The sequence below is a fragment of the Tyto alba genome, unplaced genomic scaffold (genome assembly GCF_018691265.1).
Source record: "Tyto alba isolate M040663 unplaced genomic scaffold, T.alba_DEE_v4.0 Super-Scaffold_27, whole genome shotgun sequence".
Lineage (NCBI taxonomy): Eukaryota > Metazoa > Chordata > Aves > Strigiformes > Tytonidae > Tyto > Tyto alba.
In genome coordinates, this window is record NW_024881301.1 from 4,108,754 (window position 1) to 4,133,253 (window position 24,500).

A 24,500-nucleotide genomic window follows, 5' to 3' on the forward strand; every position below is an offset into this window, starting at 1 on the left:
GGTCTTTCACCCCATATCAACGATGTGGGAGAAGGGTTGAGGAGAAATGGGTCCTTCACCTTCATTTTCCCTGTCTCTTTGGGACTGCAGCTGTCAATGCCTTAGCCGGGTGTTCAGAGGAGATCACTAGGTGGGGAGGTCTGAGACTCTTGGCTCACCACTGCCTTCAGCCTCTGGCATTTCAAAACCAGTTAGGTTTCATACGTTCGTCAGAGCTGCTTCTTCTATCTGTCAGCGACCGGCAGCAAAAGGCAGTGGCCACGCCACCATCTGGGCTCGTGGTTTGGAGAGGAGAGAGGGAACTGCAGGAAACAAAGCTGAAGCTCAGGTCTCTCTTCAGGTCAGGATGAGGGGTGAACCATCCTGTGATTCTACGAAGGATGCTGGCTCTGTTTTCTTATTCCGGGTCTATCGCAATTACTATTAGCTAAAATACTAATATCTTTCTAAGCAAAAGCCAGTGACTGCCCTAACTACCTTCTTTTTAGACCACGTGGAGGCAAAATTTTAATGTCTCTAAGTACCAGGAGATCTGGAACACTTAAGGGAAGCACATCCAAAGCGATGGGCTCAATGTAAGCCTTAGGTTGCCTGGGCTGGGATATTTACTGCCCATAGTTCAGGTTGGGAGAAAATCCAGTGGAAACGGCAGAACTCCCTGGGCAGAGATCTCCCGAGAGGACAGGCCTGGGATTTGAGGCGTTATGGTAAGTTGTCCTCTTGTAACGGTGGCGGTGCTAGCTCAGGAGGTTACTGCTCCCGTGTCCATCACCACTCTAAGTAGCTGCTAAGGATTATCTGTGCTGTTCATGGGCTAGCAAAAAAGCCCTCCTATTTAAAGCGATTAACTGCTTATCTTCTTCCCTGAAATGAAGTAGGAAGCCAGGCAGGTAGATCTGAGTAGTCACAATGGGTAAACAAGTGGCAGTTGGTGGCAGTAACCTCTTCAACAGTGCAAGTACAGCCAAAAGATGACACAGAACTATGCTTTAAGTGGTAAACAGCCTGCAGAATGCTTCTTGTGTGCTTTTGTGTCAGTTAGGACTATACCACAACTGTATATCGAGCTTCAGGTGTGCCCTATTCATGCTGTGACAGCACATTAAAAGGAACAATTACAGAAGTCTCACTTCAGATGCTATGCAACCACCTTGCATCACTCGTTGGAAGAGAGACAGCATGGCCTTCAGCCTTAGCACATGAGAGGCTGGCAGAGGTGAGCTTCCAAGTCTTTTCAGTCTTCCTGTATGACTTCAGCAAAGCACGTCCTTATGCCTCAATTTCTCAATCTGTAAAAGGAGAGCAGTTTTTAATCACCAAATAAGGCTGCTGTGAAGTTAAATTAATTACTGTGGGTAAAGAAGGTTACGTCCTTTGAAGGCAGGTGTTAAACAAAAGCAAAGATTTATTACTAAAGGAACATGATAGGTCCATTTGAACTTTGTTCAGGAGACCGCAGTATTTATCGATTAGTAGCTTTTGGCAGGGGGAGAAATCGCGCAGATGACCTCAGGGAAGTAAACTACAGGAAGGTATGTGTGAAGGCATTCATGCTCTTGCTAACGTTATTGTAAATCTTGATCCTTTAATAAAGCTGTGACCTTGGAGTTGACAACTAGAATGCCACGGAGCAATATATAGCATGGCACCAGCCTTGTAAATCTTGTGTAGTTTTTGCCATTGACATAGACAACATGTAAAGAGAAATCAGGCAGCTGAAGTTTATGAAAGAGATTTATTTGAAGGAAAGCATTTTAAAACAGACTTTTTCGATTAAATGAAACCAGTGGCCCTGCCAACTTTTATTCCTCATGATAAAAAATGTTTGTGAAATGAAATCCCAACAGCGAAAAGTTGTAGAAGTGCACATAAAATTTTGCCGTTTGCAGGGGGCAACTGCCACTGAAGAGGTACATTTTAGATCACTTTTGCACAGCTGTTGTACAACTTTTGACAACTACTTTTTGTACAACTATTATTTTGGTTGCTTTCTTGACAATGCTGCTAGAAGAACAGTACCCCTCCTTACCAATTTGAAAAGGGCAAGGATTTGTACTCTGGAAGCAAAGGTGGATGTGAGCAGAAGGGGAAAGAGAGAAGGCTGTGTAACTGCAAGGGGATCAGAAGGTGCCACGTGCAAGGAGAAGAGATGCTTTTGCCAGGTGTATCTGTATCACTAATCACTACTGACAAAGAACACTTGCAGCCACAGATAAAACTAAGGACAATGCTCCTACAGTGGTAGCTTATTTCATACATATAACAAGTTCTGTATGCACTTTGTAGATGTGCAGGAAGCCATATATCAAATAACTTTTTCCCAATATTTTTGACTACTTTGCTCTGGCAGACCAGATGTGGTTTTTTTTAGTTGCTCAAATATTCCCACAAATCCCACTCTTTGGAGCAGCACTATCCATCTTTCTGACTGAGGAGTCTTCATTCCCAAGGACAGTTCTCAAAGAGAAAGGAAAGCAACTTTCCCAGGTACATGAAACATTGAATCTTTCTCTTCCCAAAAAGCCACTTTCTGATTCCAAGAAAAGCTAGTAAAGACCTGAAGTCTGTTTGCAGTTTCCTTGATAATATGTTACCATGTGATTAAAGCAGCTTTAATCGCTGTACATGCTTCTATGCATGAACATTAATTTTCATTTCTTAACAGATCAACTGCATCTTTGAGAGATACTATGCTAATACTATATGTAAAAAAACTGTACATACTTCTTTTAGCTCAAGTAAGAATACAGGTTAGTTAAAAGACTGTCAATTTCTTCAACAGGTTTCTATTTTGCTATTATAAATGTAATATGTACTACTTGCTATTTTTTCAAGATGGCTTTCACTTGCCAACTTTGTTAATTTTGAGTCTCATCTTGCACTGTAAATGGAAACTTATATGCAGTCTTACGGGGTCAATAATACTGTCATTGACAGTAGGTAGTATGTTTGATACTGATTTGAGGGGGTCTTTATTCAAATTTCTTTGGCCCTGTAGCATCTGGAAAGCTGTTGTTTGTCATCTACGTCCAGCACTGCATTGTCATCACCAATGTACAAAAGACTGGCCTGCTCCTGGAATGGAGCTACTAACAAATAGGTGAGGCTGCTGTCAAAGCCAGTGTATCTGTATTCTGGACTAGCAGAGAGTTCAGGACCATTGTATATCAGATAGAGAAACTGACAACATTTTTTTTTATCCTTACAAAAAACAATCAACCAATAGACATTTTTTAAATGAAACTGAAATTTAATTAAAAAAAAAAAAAAACCAAAACTCAAAACCAAAACAATGCTTAAGAAAGAAAAGCACACCATTTTTAGGTCCACACAGGTTACTAACACTGTGTTAATTGCAAAAGGCTAAATTTTAATGACCGTGTTTATCTACAGAACATGTTCTTCCACTCTTAGCCCTTACGCGCTGTTTGGATGACTCACATGCACGTGGTCCAAGCATGACCCATCCAGAACTCTTTTAACAAGAATTTCTCCAACAGTGTCTATGTCCTGAAAGAAAAAAAAGGATATTTTATTGACTATCAAGATAGTAATGCTTGTGTTAATGGACTTAATTTTGACTGCTGGGTTACCAGTTAACAAAATACTGGTTTCAGTGGATTTACATCCATGTTTAAAGTTTAGTGCCCAACTGTCTACTCCTTAGTGGTAAACACTGCAACATAAAGCAAGAGAAATCATTATGAAACTTTAAATAAATGAGAATGTCAAATGCAGAAGCAGATGAATTCAGTGATTATGCAAAACCCAGCAATGCTATTGCTATTTATTACACAGTCCAGTTTGGTGATGCATGTTATATTACTGGGTATAGAAATAAATACTCAAGTCTTAGCTATACTTTTTGAAGCTATATCTGTGTGAGCTATCATTAAAATGCTATCATATATAGGTCTGTTTCTGCCATGTGCATGAATTACAGATTTATATTATTAAGATGGTTCTTTACCCCTTTCTCCCTCCATTTGGATATCATTTTGTTTAGTGCTTTTGCCCCATTAAAAAAAAAAAAAAAGTTTTATATCTTTGGACTTTTGTCTGGATGAATATTAAACATAAGCATAGGAAAGCATTAACTGATAATCTTGAGTAATTCAAACAGCATACTAATGCTTATGCTACGTTTTCTATTTTACAGCCCACTCAGACAGGAAACAGCTGCAGCACCTTTCAGAAGTACAACTGTCATCTTAGGTTCTTATAGAACAAAAATGGGTTGTTGAAACAACTTTCATTTAAAGTACGCAGGTTTTCAAGGATCTCCAAGACATTTATAAACAGAAGTCAGATGCCTAATACCTGCTAAGAAATGAGGTAATGGAGTACCTTTCCCTTGTCTCACCATTAGTCAGCAACAGAACTGAGGACAGAATCTGTAAATTGGTACCTCTCAGCACCAGACTGTGCTGCTTCTGTACACATCTGCCACGCTTTGTGACTTCACGGTGCAGTTATCTGCTCAGTTCTTTTCATGACTTCTTGATTGTAAAAGTTGTGGAAGAAGATACACATAAAGAAATCAAGTCCAGTAGTTTGCAAATACCATTACTCACTATGTAGTCTTCATAACTGAGTGTATGTCTGAGTTGAAGATGCCTTATAAAATGTCTGCTGAAATAGCTTGGATCTCTCCCAGGTGTTAAACAATTGTACAACAATTTAAATAAATGGAAGGAAGTATTCAGTTTTCACATTGGAGGTCTTGCAGAAGAAATGTTATCAGTGTTTAAAAAAAACAGAATTGTGAAATAAGTGAATCTGTTATGGCCAAATGGCATTCTTTGAGCAAGACGAAGACTGCTAGTCACAGTGCACTTCCAGATCAGCTGTCAATTATGCTAATCCCTGCTGTGTAATTCATGTCTGCAGACATCCCAAGGACTGTCAACCCACATAAAGCTGATGGTTAATATATTCCCTTGTACTAGCTGCAAGAGAACAGTCAGGCAAAAGCATTTGTTTTATTGAATACAACATTTGTTTATCATCCAAAACAATTTGTGTATCCATACAAACAGGGTCACAGTAAGACCTCACAGCCTCCGTGGACCTTCAGAATGAAGCCATTTATGTGAAGTTAACTTAAAAAATAAAAATTAAAATCCCCACTATGACAGACTCCTATGTAAAGCCAAATATGCAGTTCTCAAATTATAACCTCAAAACCCAAATGAGAATACAAAGCAAATGCTGCACATAAATTTGAGTTAAGGCAGTAGAAATAGCACATGCAGGACTTAAAAGCAGGCAAGTGACTGAACCTAATGATAATCACTGTCTTGGCTGTAAGTAATGGTTTGTTGTATCCATCATAAGACTTCCTACTCCATTTTTCAGTGCTCCCACCAGCACTCACAATTGTGGGAGTGCTAGTATTTTAAATATTATGTGCATACATGCTTGTCTGTGAGAAATGGGGAGAGGGAATTAATATAGGTACATTTTTCCTCCACTGTCAAAACCAATTAAACAATATATCTTCTCTTTGTCTATTATCTCCTATCAGTAATGATTGGTAGAATTATTCAACCTAACATGTGAATTCAGTAAAATAAATACTTATGTACATTACCAGTGCTCTCCAATCAGTGGTAAGTGAGAGGGTGGTCCGTTAGCTCATCCTCATCTACTTCACCCTGGCAATAAAGACAGGAATATCTGGGGATAAGGGATAGTATATTGTTAGTGAATGCAGATTTATCTGATTTTTAGTAGTACAAGCAATAAAAGAAGTATTTAGATTTCTTTGGCCAGATATCATTAGGAGCTTATTTTGCCATAGCTAAAATGTGGCACGGGTGTATGACATGTCTGTGGGTGTGATGTGTGCTATGCTGGCAAACGGTCAGCTTTGCCAATGGATGCTGCGAGCCGTGTGATCCAGACAAGCACCCTTAACACAGCCATGACCTCAGAGAAGGACAGATTAAAATATTGAACACTACAACCATAGACATTTCATAAAAGCACCATTTAATTGCTGTGATACACTTGGAGCATGTGCAACGAAACTACCAATTCTGAGAAGCCCTCACTGAGTATCGATACTCTCTCACAGAGGATTCCTACTGAACTTGCAGTAGAGAATATGGTCTTGTTGCACGGTGGAGACACTGCTTTCAGGTTAGTGCAGTTTTCAAATGTGTGTGGATAAATGTTGACGTTTTTCTGAGCATCAGCAGAACAATAACCGATAAGGAGATAGGTCTGAGCGAGCAACCTGAATAATGTGTCATTTAGGAATTGAAATAGCAAAAAATATAAGGGACTTTAAATTACATGAATAAAAAAGCATTTTAATAATGATAACAAAATTGCTCCTAATTATTAATGAACAAAACTAAAGGCCATTGAACTTCAAGACCTCAGCCATTCTAGAATTGCTACACACCTAATCAATTGTTTTAACAGGTCCTGCCCTGAAAGAGAATGAAAAGGAAAAAGAATTTAAACTTTTGACATACAACACACATCTATTCTGTAAATATATATATTATATATATATATAGTAAGTATATAAATAAGAAAAGCTGTCAGTCTTCTTAATTCAAAACTATTTCTGAAGAACAAATTATTAGAAGAGAGACAATTACATTTAAATTATTATTAGTCTTACTCATTCTGGATAACCAACATTTTAAAAGACTTTTATTTGAAAGTAAACATTGTTCTTCCCCAAGAATAACAGGAAAAACTGCTGACTCGTCAAAGCATGGTTGCTTCTACAAAGCAGGTCACATGCAGCTAAATTCTACCAAAATCATACTGAGTGCAAGTAAAATGTTTTACCTTGTATTCATACACAAAAAAATTAATTAGCATTCATTTTAAGTATTATTTGAGTGTTATGCTTTAAAATTATTAGTAAAGGATTCATGTTAATTTCTATGAAACGGAAACAAGTTTCAATTAAAAAAAAAAAAAAGATAATTCTTCTACTGGTTTGACTTTACTTTTTAAATCATAACTGTGTGAAATACTTTTATCGGGTCACTTGTTCTCTGCCACTGAACAGTGAAAAGCAGTACTTAAACTCTACTAAGCATTGAGAAGACTAGCAAGCCATATATAGCTCAGTACTACTTAACATACCTGTTAAACTGGGTCCCTTCTGCAAAACCTAATTTAAAAATATTGAAATTAAATTCAATATTTAGCTACCGTTAATATCAAGGTATTGCAGTTCATGCATTGCATTGTTAGTTTTAAGCAGATCTTTCTGACATAGAAAATCCATGGCAAAAAGGTAAAGAACCAATAGTGTTCTCAACAAATAAACTTTTTTACTGCTTTTCTTATGTTCTCTGTAATCCCCCGCAGCCCTGCAAAGAGCAGTCTTTCTGAAGTTCACACATTTACTTGCTGGTTTACATTTTATGGTATTTTCACACTGCTGCTGCTAGACAAGAAAGATTTAAGGCTACTGTTTTGCAGTTATCAAGACAGAAGAAAGTATAAAAGCCAGATGTGAATCCATTCAGAGAAAAAAATAAGAGGGAGTCAGGTCTAAGCTGTACAATCTCCTCCCACAAAATAACAGGCATAAAAATATGAGATGCTGGTGGAGTTTCTCTGTTCAGACATGCCCTTAAAAAGGGATCTTAATAGCGTTAGTTCTCATGCATGGATACATCTCTGAAATTAGTCAGTAGTTAGTCTTCAAGGTTGCAAGCGTGTGTTTTGCATTCTGTGTGCTCTCCATCTTCTTGGCAATATCAGTGGCTGGAATTCATTCAGAAAGAACATTAAGCACCACACGTTATTCTTTAAACTTGTAGGGAAACGACATAGCAGCCTTCCAGTACTTAAAGGGGGCCTACAGGAAAGGTGGGGAGGGACTCTTTATCAGGGGGTGTAGTGATAGGATGAGGGGTAACAGAATTAAACTGAAAGAGGGTAGATTTAGATTAGATACAAGGAAGAAATTCTTCCCTGTGAGGGTGGTGAGGCGCTGGCCCAGGGTGCCCAGAGCAGCTGTGGCTGCCCCCTCCCTCGAAGGGTTAAGGCCAAGTTGGACGGGGCTGGGAGCCCCCTGGTCTAGTGGAAGGTGTCCCTGCCCATGGCAGGGGCGGTGGAACTAGATGGTCTTTAAGGTCCCTTCCAACCCAAACTTTTCTATGAAATACAGGAATGGCAGAATCTATACACAGAAAGAAACAAAACCAACTATGATAATCCCCCTAAAACACGATTCAGATAAGGCGGCATATATAAAAAAGATTAAAATTTTGCACATGTGACATCCCAGGTGTAAATTTGTTCTTCTTAGGATATATTGCTAAGAAGATTGTGGGTATTGTTCCTGCAGCCCTACTTGTGTTAAGCAGACCACTGAAAACAGACAAGATGATCTTCCTGGTAGCATCGAAACGCCTGTGACTGTGAGGACTCATTCCAGAGCAGAAGGGAGGAACCCATCCCCTGTGGGCCAGGCAAGGCCTACAGCCCACGATTTCAAAACCTGCTATCACAGCAAAGATCATTTCAATTTTGTAGTGTTGCTGCTGGACAATGTCACAAATATGCATACTGACTGCTTACTATAAGTCTTCCTGAGCCCATAAAGAGAAAAATACTCCATGTCACTCCTATGAGGCACAACCATCTGGGTTGTTAAGATGAGGGAATTTTTCCATACGTGATGAAGTCAGGAGTTGGGGAGGTTTTAGGCAGCATTTGCAGGGAAAGTGTTAGGCTGTTGTGTGATGAGTAGTTCTTTGATCTAGCCATCTCAGGGTTTGGATTGGGTAAAGGCATATCTACCTCTGGGAGTGTCTTAGCCACTTCACTTCTCTGGTTTTAGTAATAAAAGTGGATAGGATTAGTGGTCACTGCAGCTGCTTTTGAGAGCTTTTTGTCTGTTACGGATAAATTACTGCCCTTCACTATCTGAGCACCATTGCAAAGTCCCAGTGCTCATGGGACAGGAGACAGCCTTTCTTTGCATTAGATTATGGCTCCCCATCATGTAGAGATAGGGATCTGAAGGGTAGAGTGACAGCCTGGGGCTGCAAAATAAGACAGAAGAAAGGATGCACACTGCCTGCCTGCCCGCCAGCCCCTCTGGCTTTGGACGAGATAGAAGCTGTTGTGCCAGACTGCAACTCACAGTGAGCACATTGCTCAGCCTGGGTGAGTGTGCAGACAGCTGACACATAAAGGTGAGGAGGGGGCAAAAGTCCTTGCATCTTTATCATAAATTTGCACTTATGCGCCTCTGCTAACTCTCACATCCCTGCAGCAGAAGAGTCAGAAGGAAACTTGCATCTGCAACTCCAGCTGCGTGAATGCAAAATTTCACTTGACTAAACTTCTGACTTTGCACTGAAACAGGTAAGGAGCAGGAACATCTTCTGTTTTGCTGGTTCTACATGGAGATTTAAATGTGGTAGCTTCCAGAAGAGAGGCATTTGAAACCATAAATCACTGTGGTCAAACCAGCTAGTACTGGTGGTCATGTTGTGTCAATTTAGGATGCGCTGCCCCTCTGCTGAAGGTCACCCACCTTTCCTTTTGTCTCCTCTCTCAACACTCCTGCCCAGCAGAAGGCATCACGTCCTTATCTCTCAGATACTTCGACTCAGTTTGGCATTTTAATACCAATCTACCTGCTTTCCCAGTTGCTAAAATGCTAACCTTTGCACCAGAGTCCACGCTTTCCCCACCAGCTCTGCTATGTAGACAGCCACTCCAGCAGAGCAGAGTGTAAAGCTGAAGCAAAACCTTCTTCAGCCACTGTAAATCGACTTGCCAAGCTTGCCAGTGCACTCTGCAACAGCATTTCTAACATATTTAACAGTCTGTGATCGATCTATAGGAGGATTTCAGATGTAATCTCTCCTTTGGAAGCCTTCATATATAGCTCACAGGAGCCATGTAAAATACAATCAAAGCCTAAGTCAGACAGAAGAAGGTACATTGCAGTTACTTCACAGAGGTATAAATGATTACACAAAGTGCAAAGATAGTACAGCCAAGAGCCAACACGCTCCCTGTCCAAGGATAAACTCTGAATCGTTACACAAGGTGGTTTGCCCTCAGGCAGGTTTTAACTTCGATTGTTCCTCTACTTTAGACAGGGTTGAAAAGGTTTCTTTGTTTCCCTGAAGAACAGATGAGTCTTCTATAAATAACCCTGTGCAAGGTTCATACATGCTGTCTGAGAGCTTTCCTCTTTTATTGTCACATAATAGAAAATCAGATTACGATTACCCTTTGCCGGTTTGTTCACCCTCCCTCTAAAACTGTCACTAGCAGGAAAAAAAAGATAATATAAACGATACAAAGATTGGTCAAGAACAACTACACTCATGCACTATACACAAATAGTCTTTTAGTATTAGTCAATGATTTGTTCCATTGACTATAAAATCAATTTGCAAGAATTTCAGGTTCAACAACAAAAACCCCTCCACCCTTCACCCAGTTTATCACTCTGCTTTATTTGCTCAGTCTGTACCTAAATAGGTAAAACAAGGAAACAAAACTTAAAACAGTGAAGGTAGATGAAATAAAACCTAAGCATCTCTGGATATTGACCTTGAACATTGCTAAAGCCCTACTTTTTTTCTCCTGTTTAGCCTCCAAACTGCCTCAAGTCTCTAGTTCCAGGCTGTGTAACATTTGTCACACCCAACAAAAGCTAATACATTAGTTCCTGAAGACACTTAGGGTGCTGTAAACAGTTGCATTTTTAGACATACATACATGTGTATGTCTAAACTCAGGAGCACATAATTTTCCATGATCTGTGACCTGGAATAAATAATAAAAACAAGCCTCACCAGGTGAATAGCAGAAAAGGTGCAGCTGCTTAGCTGGATCTCTGTTGGGAAGGAACACTGCAAAGTTGCCTACGGTTTCTGAGGTCAACAAGTAGTCCTGGAAACATGCTAGGAAGCCTTTTATCCTTTTTTTATCCCCCTCCTGCCCCCCCCCCCCCCCAAAAAAAACATTCCTGAACACTTGCTTAAACCATACTTCTGACTGCTGTCATCATTAGAAGGATGCCAGTGCCAGGTGCCATGTTTCTAAAGGGAGTCACTAGCAGGTGGTTCACATTTGTTCTTGCATTTTACACCTGTATATATTGCTCTGTGCCATTTCTAGATGGGATCTTTATGCTATGCTTGCAGCTGGACAAGATTCGGATTAGGGGCAATACTTCAGTTATGTCTCACATTAAATTTGTGATGAAGACAACTACTAGAAATACTTGGAATTTGGACCAGGAGCACACACTCACCCTAGAACTGCTGGTTTTACACACTGATTTTTCAAGTGGTCCAGAATAACCAGCCTTATCCTGAAGTAGCTATCCCAAAACTGTTTTTCTGGCATGTGCTACCCGTAAGCAGATTTAGCTGGGATGAATCTAGATGTATTTATAGATATTTAACAGAATAAAAAAATAAACTGAGCGCAGTTGTCACAACCTCTCTTTGCAGTCAGCAGAGAAACAGACACAACTTATTTAAGGTAATTCAGCCTTAAGCAGGCTGACTCCGGAGCTGCTTCACCTGTACCCACTGCCTACGGAGGTATGCGTACACAGTCCTACTGCTTTACCCTTACCTATATGTAAATCACTGATGAAACATGGTTACTCTATTTTTAGTCAGTTCAAAGCAGACTTTCCCCCTTTCTTTCACTTTTTATTTCCCCACCTGGGCAAACCCCGGGTGTTCGCGTCCCAAATTTCTCCCATTGCCAGACCCCCACACCCCGACCTCCCGCCTGCCTCCGTCTGCTGGAGACATCCCGGGGCTGGGCTGGGGGAGGCCGGGCTGGCGGCAGGGCTCTGGCAGTTCCCCCGGCGGGGCTCCGGCCGCCGACCCCGGGGGAACCTACACACGTCAGCAGCACCTCCAGGCCCACGGCGCACTCCCAAGGAGGGGCCGAGGCCTGGTCCGGGGCCTGCTGCCCCCGGTGCCGCCCAAAGCCCACCCCATGGCGCTGAGCGACACCCGCCCGGCTCACCTCACCTCACCTCACCTCACCTCACCTCACCTCACCTCACCTCACCTCACCGCCGGGGCTGAGGTATCTCGGGTGGTGGTGGTCGCTCTCCCCCACCCTGGGACAGCGGCAAAGGGAACCCCCTTTCCTCAAGAGGATTGCACTTCCCTGAGGGCAGGGGTGCTGTGGGTGGGGAGAAGATTCAGGTCTTCAAGTATCCAGGAGGTAGGCGTGACCTTGAATTTTTAAAGCCTAAAAAAGCGTCAAAATCTAGTAATATCAGTGTATTTGTTGTGACTCCCTGTAAGGCATACTTAAAAACCACTAATATTCTTAAGAGAAGTTAGAAAGCTATTAGTGATGCTGTTTTAACTACCAAGGCATGTAACTGTTGAGCACAGAGGTAACTGAAAATGCACTTAAAATAGTGGTAGACAAAGCTAGGTTATCTCGAAGCTGATAATTCAGTCAATGATTACTTTGTAAAATAAATTTCCATTAGCACTGGAGATGGCATTTTCTCAGATGTGGACAGTGATGGCTCACATTCACTGTGCCAGCATGGTGGACCATCACCTACCACTGTCAAAGAAAATAGGAAAAGACGTAATGGCTAAAAATTGTAAACAGTGACAGTAGATATTGGAGAGAAATTTCTTTTGCTTTCTCTATTTGTAAAGGACCTCTGTTTTACCTGTTTTCAGCCTCTTTCTTCTTCACCCAGTAGTCTGACGGTAGTTGTGATGGGGATGTCTGTGGCAAATATCAACACAGGGCAATACAAGACATGAGGTGTATCCTTGTGCTGGCAACGAACACAAATGCAGATTAATTTTAGTGGAAGTTAAAATGCCCAAGGACTGCTGAGCTGAAGAAACAAAGCTGTGATTTTTTCTTGACATGTTTTCTCATGTCATGCATCCCTGTTCATGGAGCTTCTCTGCCCACAGTAGAAATGACTGCCGAAGCCAAGTGAGAATCCTGGAAGGAGCTCAACATGTACAGACATCACACAGTGGCCTTAATGCAGCTGTCAACGCAACCTGCCAAAGCAACTGTTAGGTTATTTTTGCTTGTGATGAATAAAGATAAAAGCAGATTCCTCTAGGTGTCCCCAGGTATGTGAACACCTGAAGAACTAAGGTAGTATTCCCACCTATTTCTACAAGTACTAGAAACTTTATGATATATTTAGTAATGCACATAACTGAATTGGGATCTGTCTAGATTTTCCTCATTTGGCTAAAAGTTGTATCTGCTATATTAGGTACAGTTGGAATAGGTTTCAATATCTTTTAGGCAGTGTATTTTTTATTATGACAGATTATTACTTTTTTTTTTTTCTTTAATATTGAGGAAATTTGAATAGAGAATCAGAAAAACTAATATCTGGGCATGTCTCAAGATATGTATATATTTTCCAGAATCCAGTGTATTTTTTGTAAGTTAATATTTTTACATAAGCAGAGGCAAGTATGACCCACTTTTGAGTAAGACATAAAAAGCGAAATGCAGTAGATTTGGCAACTCCAAGATGAAAGCATCATCAAGTTCTGTATCTTTCAGTTTGCATCTGGCCTGCAGTAAAACTAGTAATCTGTCAGAGACTTTCTTGGAAATTTCCATCACAGATTTGGTTTTGGAGGAAGATATCACCCTTTTCTGGGCCCAAACTCTGCAGTGATGATTATCTCATATGAACAGCTTTTACAGTCATGTTTTTAACTTGCCAAATCAAATATGAAATGACAACAGAAGGACAGGAATATTTCCTGTGCTTACTATTTACTCATATGCTACCCCACTGATGAATAATAAAAGTAGCTCTAAGACTAATTATCTCTCATCTTAGGTAAAAAACATAAAAATCAGGACAGCAGTATGCATTGTTATAGAAACGGCAACAAAGTATGTTCCAGCATATGTGAAATCTTGTCAGGCAGAGTCAAGTCATTACATTTCCTCTGTCAGTTGCTGGTTTTCTTTAGTATCAAATAAATCATGAGGAAAATAATACCATGCCACTGGCCAAACTCTAATTTTGTCTATTGCTGCATTACATCTGGTGTCACTTGGTTAAGATTTAGATCTCAGTTATACCCAAATGTAATTTCTTTGCATATCATTGAATTAATAATATAATGTGATAAAATGTCATTAGCCACTGTGAGATAATGAAGTGCAAACGTTATTAAAAAAAAAAAAAAAAAATCAATCGGGGACTAAAACTGTGGTTTTTTTCTGGTAAATCACACACTCATTTAAAATCTGACTTAATGTAAGTATGAATAATGTATGGAAAACATTAAACCATGAAGGATAAAAGTAAAACACTTTTTAAAAAAGCACAAAAACCCCAAAATAAGCCCTTAAGTGCCTGGCAATAATACATGAAAATGGCATTGTCATCATTGACGTATAGAGAATGGAAGTCTCATGAAGACAGCAGTAAAACTACATTAGAGATTTTAGGAATTACCAACAATAATTTTCCAGTACCGAGTATGTGGCACACACAGACCTGACCGTGATGAGAAGGGCTGGAATGGTCACAAGGCTGGAAGCTTGTGGTGGCGTGAAGATCAGTGCTCACAGACAATTACATCAAATAAGGGCAGGCAGAGTACAGGCTCAACCAAGATCTGTTACTTGTGCACGTGTTTATGGCTGAGTAAGCATTTACAGATGTGTATGTATTTACTCAGATGCACACATACAGATAAATTGTCTACATCTGCCTGATTACTTTCTTAGGAAAAAAAAAAAAAAAACAAAACACAACAAAGAAATAAGAAAATCTGAGAATGTATTAGAGGGGAAACTTAACAATATTAATGAAAATCATGGTGTGTATCAGAAGACTTCATTACATAGTAAGTGTTCCACACTATTTTAAATATTAAAAGGAGCAATTTTATTAAAACCCCTTTCTGGAAAAGGAAGGAAAGACAATAGTTGGAATAGATAGCAATCACAAATATGTGAATAAACATGAAAAAGAAAGCCTAGTAAAACCAGGGACAATAGAAGGAAGTCTAAAGTATAAACAAAAGAAGGTAAAACAGCACAAGCTAAAACAGCAGCTAAGACTTGGTACTAGATTGATAGGAGAGTGCTAATGGTAGGAAGAAGTCTTCAACAGTTAGCTACAGAGCAGAAGGTTGTATTTATATCTGATCAGGGCATTGGATGTTTTGCCAACCCGTAACGACAATGTAAGTATTAAACCACATTAATTAGGAATAAATATTCTAAAAGGTAAGGCTGAGAGAACTTTCAGCCAATAATCCTAGAATAGTTGGCTGAGGAGTTTTCCATCTTGCTGTTAATGATTGTTAATAATTCTGAGCATACAATGGAAGTCCTCCAATGCTGTATTCAAATGACATGGTTGACCTCATCAGTTATAAAACAGAAAAGATAAAGTTCAGTCAGTAAAATTATATTGATGCTCACTAACACATTTTTGGGGACAGGACTTGACAAGCTGAACTTGAGTTGTACTATGATGAATTTACAAATACAAGTGGGTTTGTACTGATGTAATACAATTCTGTAGGGTATTTAACTTAGTCTTCCATGGCCTTCAAACTAAAGTAAATTAACATTGTATAATTTGAATAAGATACACAGGAAATAAGAAATGCTGTATGTCTGGCTTTTTGGCTTCTGGCTTTTTGGGTGAGCGACTGCGTGGTGTTTAGCTGCCGACCAGGCTCAAACCACCACACTGTATGACACATCTTATAAAGTAACATCAAAAACATACATACCTGACTGTAGGTAATATTTTTATGAATCATCTGGAAACAAATATAAGACCACCAAGTGAGTGCATTTGCAGATTCCAAAAGCACAGATGAAGTGATAAATCACGATGGCAACAGACATTGCATGGTGCAGCCTGGATTCCACGATAAATTGGACCCATTCAAAGAAAGTGATTCCTAAACAGCTGAGAGCAATCTCATATGTCTAGGGGAAAAAAAACGTGTACTGCACTTCTGGAAGAGTAACTAGTGGCTGACCACAACCTAGCAGCAGGGTGGAGAAGCAGCATACATTTCCCTGGTAGCACTGCTATCAGCGAAGGCAGATGACTTCTGATGGGAATAATGACAGTGAAAGTTGCAAGTGAGGATATTTGTTGCATTAGATTCACTGCTCTAAGTGCAGAACAAGTGAAGGAACTTCTGCTTAGTGTGAGTCACCTCAAAAAGTTTTTCTTAATCAAGAGATAGAATTAAATCCTTCAGCTTAGTTGTCATTTCTCTGAGTGCTATGCACTTTTTACTGAGTTTTGAGAGAAATAGCTGCAGTACACCACTGCTCAAGTAGGGCAAAATTGGACATTTATTGATTCCTATCAGGCAGCTTTTGGTACTCAGACATAAAATGTCAGTATTTGTCAGTTCTTTATTTTCTATTTTTGAGGGCTTTGAGAATTGTTAAACTAAGTGTTCTGGAGAGTCAGAAAACTTTAAGGGGCTTGTTAGCTCTGGAATGACAGCAATGCTCATTCACGATTTTAGACTGATTCCCCAAAGAGGTTAAACAGTATCATCGTCTTCTCTGCATATCTATAAATCTGTCTGGCAGCACCTGCCCTTGCTAGAGCCTTCACCCAACGACAGAGCTGCTCTGTCGAGACTTGAGCCTTCTGCTTCTCACCCCAGAATGGTCTCAGCCTTGCCTGTGAGCAGTGAGCTGCTGTAGCTGCTTCAAACACCAGTGCAGAGCTCCCCCAGCACCCTCTGCCGAGGCACCCCCAGGGGCTCAGGGACCAGGCGTCCTCACCCAGTACTCCCCACAGGGAGGGTGTCTTCAGGCTGGTTGTTGGGGCAGGCCCAAGGAAAGAGAGAGAAATATTATATGAAAAGGCTATAGCAGGCAGTAGCTTGAAGAGGCTGAGCTCAGCCTGCTAGCTGGTTGTATTATCTCTGCTGACAACAGCAAGGGCTACCAAAGCGGTGAAATTTGCAGAACTCAGTCTCCATTAGAGGGATAAAAGCCGAACTTTAAGAGAGAAGAGTTTGGAACATCTTAACATGATAAAACACGGAACAGTTTTCTCTCTTGGGCCCTTAATGTGGCTTCACCGTCCCTTCAATGAAGGCATAGCATACTTCAGATAACCCGTGCCCACAGATAATCTGAGCAAAACTGCATTAAGGAGATGAGGATAATCGAAGGGGTTGAGACACAGTGCGACGGTTTCTGAGCAGAGGCTCTGGCATACATTTCCCCTGGTGTAACCTGAGTGTGCATATGAACACTGCTGCTGAACCACAGAGCATTTTCCCACCCGTGCATAAGCCATGGTTTTACAATTGAAAATACATGTTGAAGCACAACAATGGATGTTTGTTGACTGGCCTAAAAAGAGCACACTGATTTGCCTTTCTTCCTTGTTCTCTGGTCCTAATTAAAAATGCTAAGATGGTAGAGGATTTCCTCATATCAGTTTCCTGTCATTTATGCAAGTCAAAAAGAGGCAAGTATTTTCCACTCTCAAAAGGGAGACATTAGAGCATGCACGTATGTCAGGCAGCAGTGCTGTTGCCTTGAAATATGAATTTCAATTTCAGTGAGCTTCCTTACATGATGACCCTTCATCTAGTTACCTGATTTTAATGAAACCATTATATGAGAAAGTAATCTCTGATGATTATATTATTTGTTATAGCTTTCTAAAACTTGAAGGTCTTAACCTTTGTTAGAGTGAGTCATAAAATAAAGTAACTGGGTAAGATCAATTGAAGTAGATGCATGCTGCCTGGCAACAACATGTGTTGCCATGAAGCTGGTTTTATAAAATCATATATAATCATGGTATAATATCTAACTTCTGCTTGTACTTTGAGAAACTATAGAGTTCCCCCAGGGAAAACCCTTGTGAATTCAGCTAAAAAGATAAGCCATATAAGCACAGATATCTTTAAGACAAAGTTTTTTATACAAATTAACAAAATCTTTTTGTTAATTTATGAAATTACTTAGCTGTAAACTTTTTTAATCAAAAAGCAGCAATGAGAAAAACCAGTGCTTGCAATTTATTTTTTTGTTATCAACATATAGGAAATAATCTATTTAAAGCCAAGTAACTTTCAGAACTCCCTTTGGTATTTTGATTTCCCTGTTCCTCATATCGGCCTCCAGCTCTGACCCCATCTGTAGCTGTGGCTTCCACACAGATTCACCAACCATCCTACTGCAGCCCCAAGGGCCTTCCCTCCTGACTGTCCTTTAATTACCCTCAGATTATTGCTCTGTCCTCTTCATCTAACTGCAATCCAATGCTTTTTCCTTGCAGTATTTCCCTTCCAAGTCCAGCTTTGTACACTGGTATGATTTTTCCCGCAGTGTTTCTTTGCAAGCTAGTAAGCCATTTCTGCTGGCTGAGCTTCCTAGTTTTTTCTATTTCTTTGTTATGTAGTATTGCCTGACCAGTAGCACTGCTTTCCTGATCAATTTGAAGTAGAAATTATTTGTAACCAATAAATCGGGTTTCTCTTTTCCCTTTTTTTTTTTTTTTTTTTTCCCCCGTGCAAGAATTCACACTGTTGTGAACATTCAATTTTCTATGTACCTACACTGCATTTTCCCCTAAAGAAACTTCCCCCGGAGAGGGACCGGCAGGCCTGAGTCGGTGGCTAGCAGAGAGATCCAGACAGCTCACTCCACCAGGCTGGGCTTTGGGAAAATGAACCAGAACGAAAAGAGGCCGCAGGGGTAGCATGAACAGGAGGGAAAGGGGAAGCAAGCTGTCACAAAGTCTTTAAATTTTATCAAAAGGGTGTAGCCACACAGACCACAGTCAAATTAGAGGCATTACACCTCCTTGCTAGTCTCAGCTGAAGAGTATGATGACTTTGATGAATTACAGTAGGTATATATCTCACAGGTAATTTCTGTTCCTCAAGAAATGACCTAAATAATTTTTTTCACTGTAAACTGAAACGAAAGTTGAAATTTTTAAATCTCCTACCAACGGGCAATTTGGGAGGAGAAAAAAACTTTGTCTGAAGTCAGTTGGAATGTTTAATTTTAAAGAAGCTTCAGCATCATGCTTTTGGTGTGTATTTTATGCTGTAATGTGAAATACCTTTCTGAATTAAGTGGAATTACTAAATGTAAACATTTAAGCAGGCTGTTTGGAAGTGGCTGGAAAGTTTGGACTTTACCTTGCCATGGCTGGTACAGGACACAAAATGTCAAAGAAAAAGAGATTATATCCTGTGGTGATGGCTTTCCAGTTTGGGAACCAGCACTGTCAGACTCAAGCTAGCATAATCCTTCTTCTTACATTTCCCTTCTTTCCCAAACAGCAAAAATATAATTGTCCATCTGATTCTAGTTCCTAGCATGGAGGATGGTTCTCTCTCATGTTGGCATTGTGCTGTCTGCTGGAGCAGAGTGCTCTGACTCTGCTTCCCCTCTGCCCCCCATTTCCTCCCAAGCTGAGGACTATATCCCTACAAATACTAGAGGAACAATCATGTCTTGCTCACTAAATTCAGTGACTGCTGGTATACTTTGGATCAGAATGAATTCCTTTATGATTCAAATAATGCAACAATTGAGAAGTTGAATAAAACTCATAGATTTACATACTATTTGGACTGCTTCATCTTTCCCTAAACTCTCCAGACACACCGAATGAAAGGAACATGCAACTTGAAGAAACCTTTTCCAAGATCATGCCATTAGTAAAAAAATATCTCAAGCAGCATTTCTCTTTTTGCTTTTCTCCTGCTCTTCAATTTTTTTGCCAACTATGATATTTTACAGAGACAGTCTAAACAGGGTACTTTCTAGGCATACTGCAAATTATATTCATTACAACCGAAATAACAAAATATTAGTTTGGAGATATTACTTCTCACACCTTTCTGCATACAATAAAAGGCAGTTAAAAAATTTATTTCAGTCTGTGGTGTGATAGATGAATTGCATCTTCTTGACTATTGCAACTGTTAAATTCTAGCAAGCTTGAGACAGTCTTTCTAAGGCTACTTTGTTGTTTCTAATGCATTGAAATGCCTTTTGCAGTGAAAATCTGCACTGTTGATTCAGAGACTGAATTTCTTTAAATGACAAAGTTTATTTAGGCGTTTTGCTTTGTTTGGTCTCTTAAATGTGGCAAAAGAAATCTGTTTGTGGAAAGACAGAGAGGCGATTCTAATCATACAAAGGACAGGAAATCTCAAATTGATTTTATCCCCTGGAGTAATATCTGGTGAACAATGGAAAACTCTGATATTATCATCCCAAGGCATTTTATTATTATTGTATGACTTTGTACTACGTAGCACTTTATTTATGTAACTAAAAACCTGAGAAAAATACTCTTTGTGAGCCAGGAAAATATTGGTTGCTAAGTGAGAATCTACTGTTTGTCTCATTTTCATCTTCTCCTTCTGTCTCCAAGAGTAATTACTTAAATATGTTGAAAAGCAGAAGAGAAAATCCAGTTGAATACAACAATAATGTGCCACAATTCCCTTTTAAGAAAGAAGATGAGAAAAATTTAGTATTAGGATGTCTTTGCAAGTTCCTCTGCATTAAGCACATTGCTGTTTAACTCAATATATTAAAATGCAACTGAATAGCAAAAACTAGTAAATTCAGTACCTGTGATCTTTTAACAACACAGCTTGTACTGTTAATGTGAAAATTTGTGGATTCTCTGTGGACATGAGTAACAAAAAATACAAGGTAAAGCTTTTGTTTGATTTAGAGGCTTTTCATGCGAATTCATCTCAGGTGAACAAATGTAGTATGTTCATGATTACATCATGAAAAGTTCTAAAATCACAAATCCACTTGACAATGCATTTCAACATCCCCAGCTGTCTCCACATTTAAGTTCTCTAATTATTGTCCTAGTGATTTTTCTTTTCTTTTTCTTTAGATTGCTTAAATTTAACATCACTCTGACAGCTAAGCTCAGTGAAATCAGAATGGAATCTAAGGAACTGGTTTTAATTAACTGGTTTTAATTCATATGGCAGACTGCAGGGACCACAGCCTCAGACACTTCAGCCTCGCTCTGGTAGCAATTCATCTTCCATACCAGTGACGCTGGTGCAGAACAGCCAACACAGAGGACCCTTATTGTCCAGGAGGCTTATGAGGGCCACAAACAAATGCAAAAATTGAGAAATCAGGGACCCAGATTAACCCTGAGGAGTTACCGCACGACAGCTAACTGGCTGCAAATCTACACTGCTGCCTCACTTGCAAGGACTTGTTTGTCTATCAGCGTGGTTTATTAAAAAACCCCTCAAACAACCAACTCCCCCCCACACCAATATGGAACTCCTTGCCTGATTTTAGCTAAATCTTAAAATCTCACTTCAAGTTACGCCGGAGTGAATTGCTGTGCAAAACATCACTTCTGTAACTCCACAGAAGCTTGAACTGAGCAAAAACTCAAATGTGCCCTTGAAGTTTGAAGGGAGCTGTAAGTCCATGATGTAAACTTTCAAAGATGTAATTTTAACCTGTAACTAACTCCCATGGAAACAGACATGTTCCATATTTGAATAACTGCAAAAGAAAGCATCAGATTCAACTTCAGATCGCAGAATTTGCAGTTCTGTATTCTTTTTGCCCTGTCTTAAACCTACACAATAATATTTTATCAACAGGTGAAAAAACCCATTCAAATAAACTTCCTCAGCAGCAGCTCAGTTCAGCAGAAAGCTCGCGCTCTCTGGCTTGGTGATCTGCATAAAGGAATCACAGAATTAGTAAATTCGGGAAGTTTCTAGCCCAAGGGAGTGAAAAAGCACTCCTGGCAGCAGCAAAGAAGCAGCAGAGGGGTAGGAGGCCAAGCACTTTCAAGTCTAAATTTTACAGTCATGTTCTGTTTTTTCACAAATGAAACAGTGGACAGTCTCACAGTCTCAGTGATGTTTTCGTTCTGGTCTATTTAAGACACTTTCTTACTATTTGTTCTCTTTTTCTACTCCGTCTGGCTAGGCCTCCCCTGTTCCACCCCCATACTACACAGTCTCACTTTTGTTCACCTGCTGTTTTCCTCTGATCCATCTCTTCCTCTGTAAAAAGCAGCATTTTCAGTTAAATAATTCAGATGGTTAAAGCACGTATTCATGACTTTGTATGATCCCTTTGTACTTCTGCCCACTATCTGTCCTATTTGTACACTGACTGACTTTGAAAGCAAAATTTTGTGCACACATTGCCAAGCTTGGGAATGATACAAGTAATTAGCGATATTCTATTCCTTCTAATGTGCCTTCTGCCTCATAAATAAAGATATTATTTGAATCTTCTTAGAGTACACTGTTTTTAGCAACAGATGTGGAATACAACACCCCGAGCTACTGTATTCATTGAAGATGGGGTTGTTTGTCCCTCCTTAGTAAGGCAGGCACTTCAGAAGCTGCATCAAAGAGTCGTGGGACAGCACCACCTTGTCTTGGGACAGCACAGCCCACCAGGGCAGAGCTACAGGAAACCAGCGTGACAGAATGGGTCCTTTGGACAGTGTCATACTGGGAGAGACCATCACGAGAGAAATTCTAAAGACCAAATTCCTAATACCGGGTAAAAAGAAGATTGGTATAACATGTTTTCATACTCAGAGAATAAATTTTGAGCACACAAATGTAGGTTTAGAATGCAGAGCGACTCTAATTTTAAAAACCCCAACGCATTTACAATAAAAATGAATGATTTCTCGCTTTCTAATGGCTACTGAAGGTTGTTAGTAGCCACATGAAATTTGAATTTCAGCCAGAAATTTGAATAGAAAATTGAATCTCTGCCAGAAAGACATAAAGGGAGTCAGAAATTTGAAATAATTTTCAATGTCAAGTCATGTGTGACCAGGATTGGGACTTCTTCTGATCCACTTCAATCTACCAGGTGCCATTCGTGTACTGTTCTGAAGCAACGGATTAAGAGGAATGGGGGAGAAGAACTGTTCTTCCAAATCACCCATGTGGAGGTCATACTTTAAAGTATCTGTGAAAACATTATTTTGGAGTAGCTTTGGGGAATTTCCAAATGTGGCTAAGCATAGACATTTTCAGAATGTTTGTCTTCACCTTGTTATAAAAATCTATCAAAGCCAAAATATTTTTTTTCTGCAATATTCAGTAGCTTTTGGATAACATTCTCAGGACTCAATCCTGAAAAATAGAGTTGTATAGCCTGTTAACTTTTTTTCTTACTGCCTACATCAAATAAATAACTAATTTTGTATTCACAGAGGAAGCTGCTGGCCCAAGTGATGTAGATGAACAATTTCCAAATTACTGAACTTGTTAGCGAAGACAATTAGATGCATTTTTCCGAGTTTTCTTTGTTTTTTTAATTTGGATGCATTAATTCCGTAATATCAACTATAAAAATAACCTCATTTTCCTTTTGCTTTTTTTTTTAAAAAAAAAAGGTTCTTATATATGAAGATTTACCATGGAGATTAGTTGCACATAAAGAGTACTTCTGGCAGCGGCAGAAATAATGAGGCTTGGCTTCTTATACCTTTGTAAATCATGCATCTGAAAAATAATGTGTGATCTCCCATTCAATCTAAGTGACAATAACATCACTGCCTCTGACATTTGCATTTAGGAAGGAGTGATCTCATGTTTTAAGTCTTCCTTCTAAATAAGCTCTCTCCTGTACTTACCTGCATGTTTCACTAACTCGTAATAACTTCCTGCTTCTGACAGGCCTGTCAAATACTCAGAAACTGGCTAAGGATTTCCAAACCTTACTGTTGAAATCGTGCTCTATTAGTCTCATTAAGCCTTGATTTCCGAAGACAGAGACTGCTGGAAAACTTGGTGTTAGATCTCTGAAATAACTACACAGAGTGCCACGGCTGATCACTGAGCTATGAAGTCTGCCCACCCTTAGCCTTGTCACTGAAGTTCTGCTGTCACTGTCTGAAAACCTGTCCCATTTTTGTGATGTGTAGAAGCCTTCTCTAAGGGCTTCCCCTGACAGCATGTTAAAACCCAACCCTACTATAGTACTTGTATTTGTAAATAACATTTTCAAAACTACTCATTCTTAATTGTCACTGATCATTACTGTTGTCTTCCATGTTGCTTCCTTACTTAGGCTGCACACGCAAAAGCAGGACTGTGTATAATATTGCGCTTAAATAGGCAAATCTCAAAAATGAAGCCATTTTGCATAATTTTAATTTCATTCATACAACTGAGCAGCGACAGGTCCGCCAGAGCAACCCCTGAAGACTCTTTTTAACCACTCTGATTTTTACTTATTTTTTAAATAAAAACTCCAGAACTGTTTTTCTGAGACGGTTAATAATTCTGCATTAAACCCCTCCCGAAAACTCACCGCCTGGCAAAGCGGACAGGGGGAGGCCGAGCGCCCGGCCCCTGCCCTCAGCGCCCCGACAGGCCGTTGGCGGCAGCTGGCGGCGGCTCCCCGCGCCCCACCCCCTCGGAACGCACCAACAGCCCGTGGCGAGAGGGGGGGAAGGGAGGGAAACACACGCTCCCACCCCCGCCCGG

At 39.9% G+C, this 24,500-nt stretch overlaps 2 long non-coding RNA genes across 6 annotated transcripts; one reads left to right on the top strand and one right to left on the bottom strand.

Moving 5' to 3' along the window:
* Nucleotides 1-1,129: 1,129 nt before the first annotated feature.
* LOC116963660 lies at nucleotides 1,130-5,511 on the top strand. Of its 4 annotated transcripts, XR_004408333.2 has the most exons (4): nucleotides 1,153-1,216; nucleotides 2,351-2,487; nucleotides 2,999-3,100; nucleotides 4,160-5,511. It is a non-coding gene; the product is annotated as an uncharacterized LOC116963660 (long non-coding RNA). The 4 variants fall into 4 exon arrangements; XR_004408334.2 differs by having other exon boundaries at nucleotides 1,130-1,216; nucleotides 2,372-3,100; XR_004408332.2 differs by having other exon boundaries at nucleotides 2,351-3,100.
* Nucleotides 1,210-24,414, bottom strand: LOC116963659. Of its 2 annotated transcripts, XR_004408331.2 has the most exons (5): nucleotides 24,325-24,414; nucleotides 12,674-12,784; nucleotides 5,594-5,679; nucleotides 3,442-3,510; nucleotides 1,210-1,289 (listed from the first exon to the last, which is right to left on the bottom strand). It is a non-coding gene; the product is annotated as an uncharacterized LOC116963659 (long non-coding RNA). The 2 variants fall into 2 exon arrangements; XR_006165782.1 differs by lacking the exon at nucleotides 1,210-1,289 and having other exon boundaries at nucleotides 3,250-3,510.
* Nucleotides 24,415-24,500: the final 86 nt, after the last annotated feature.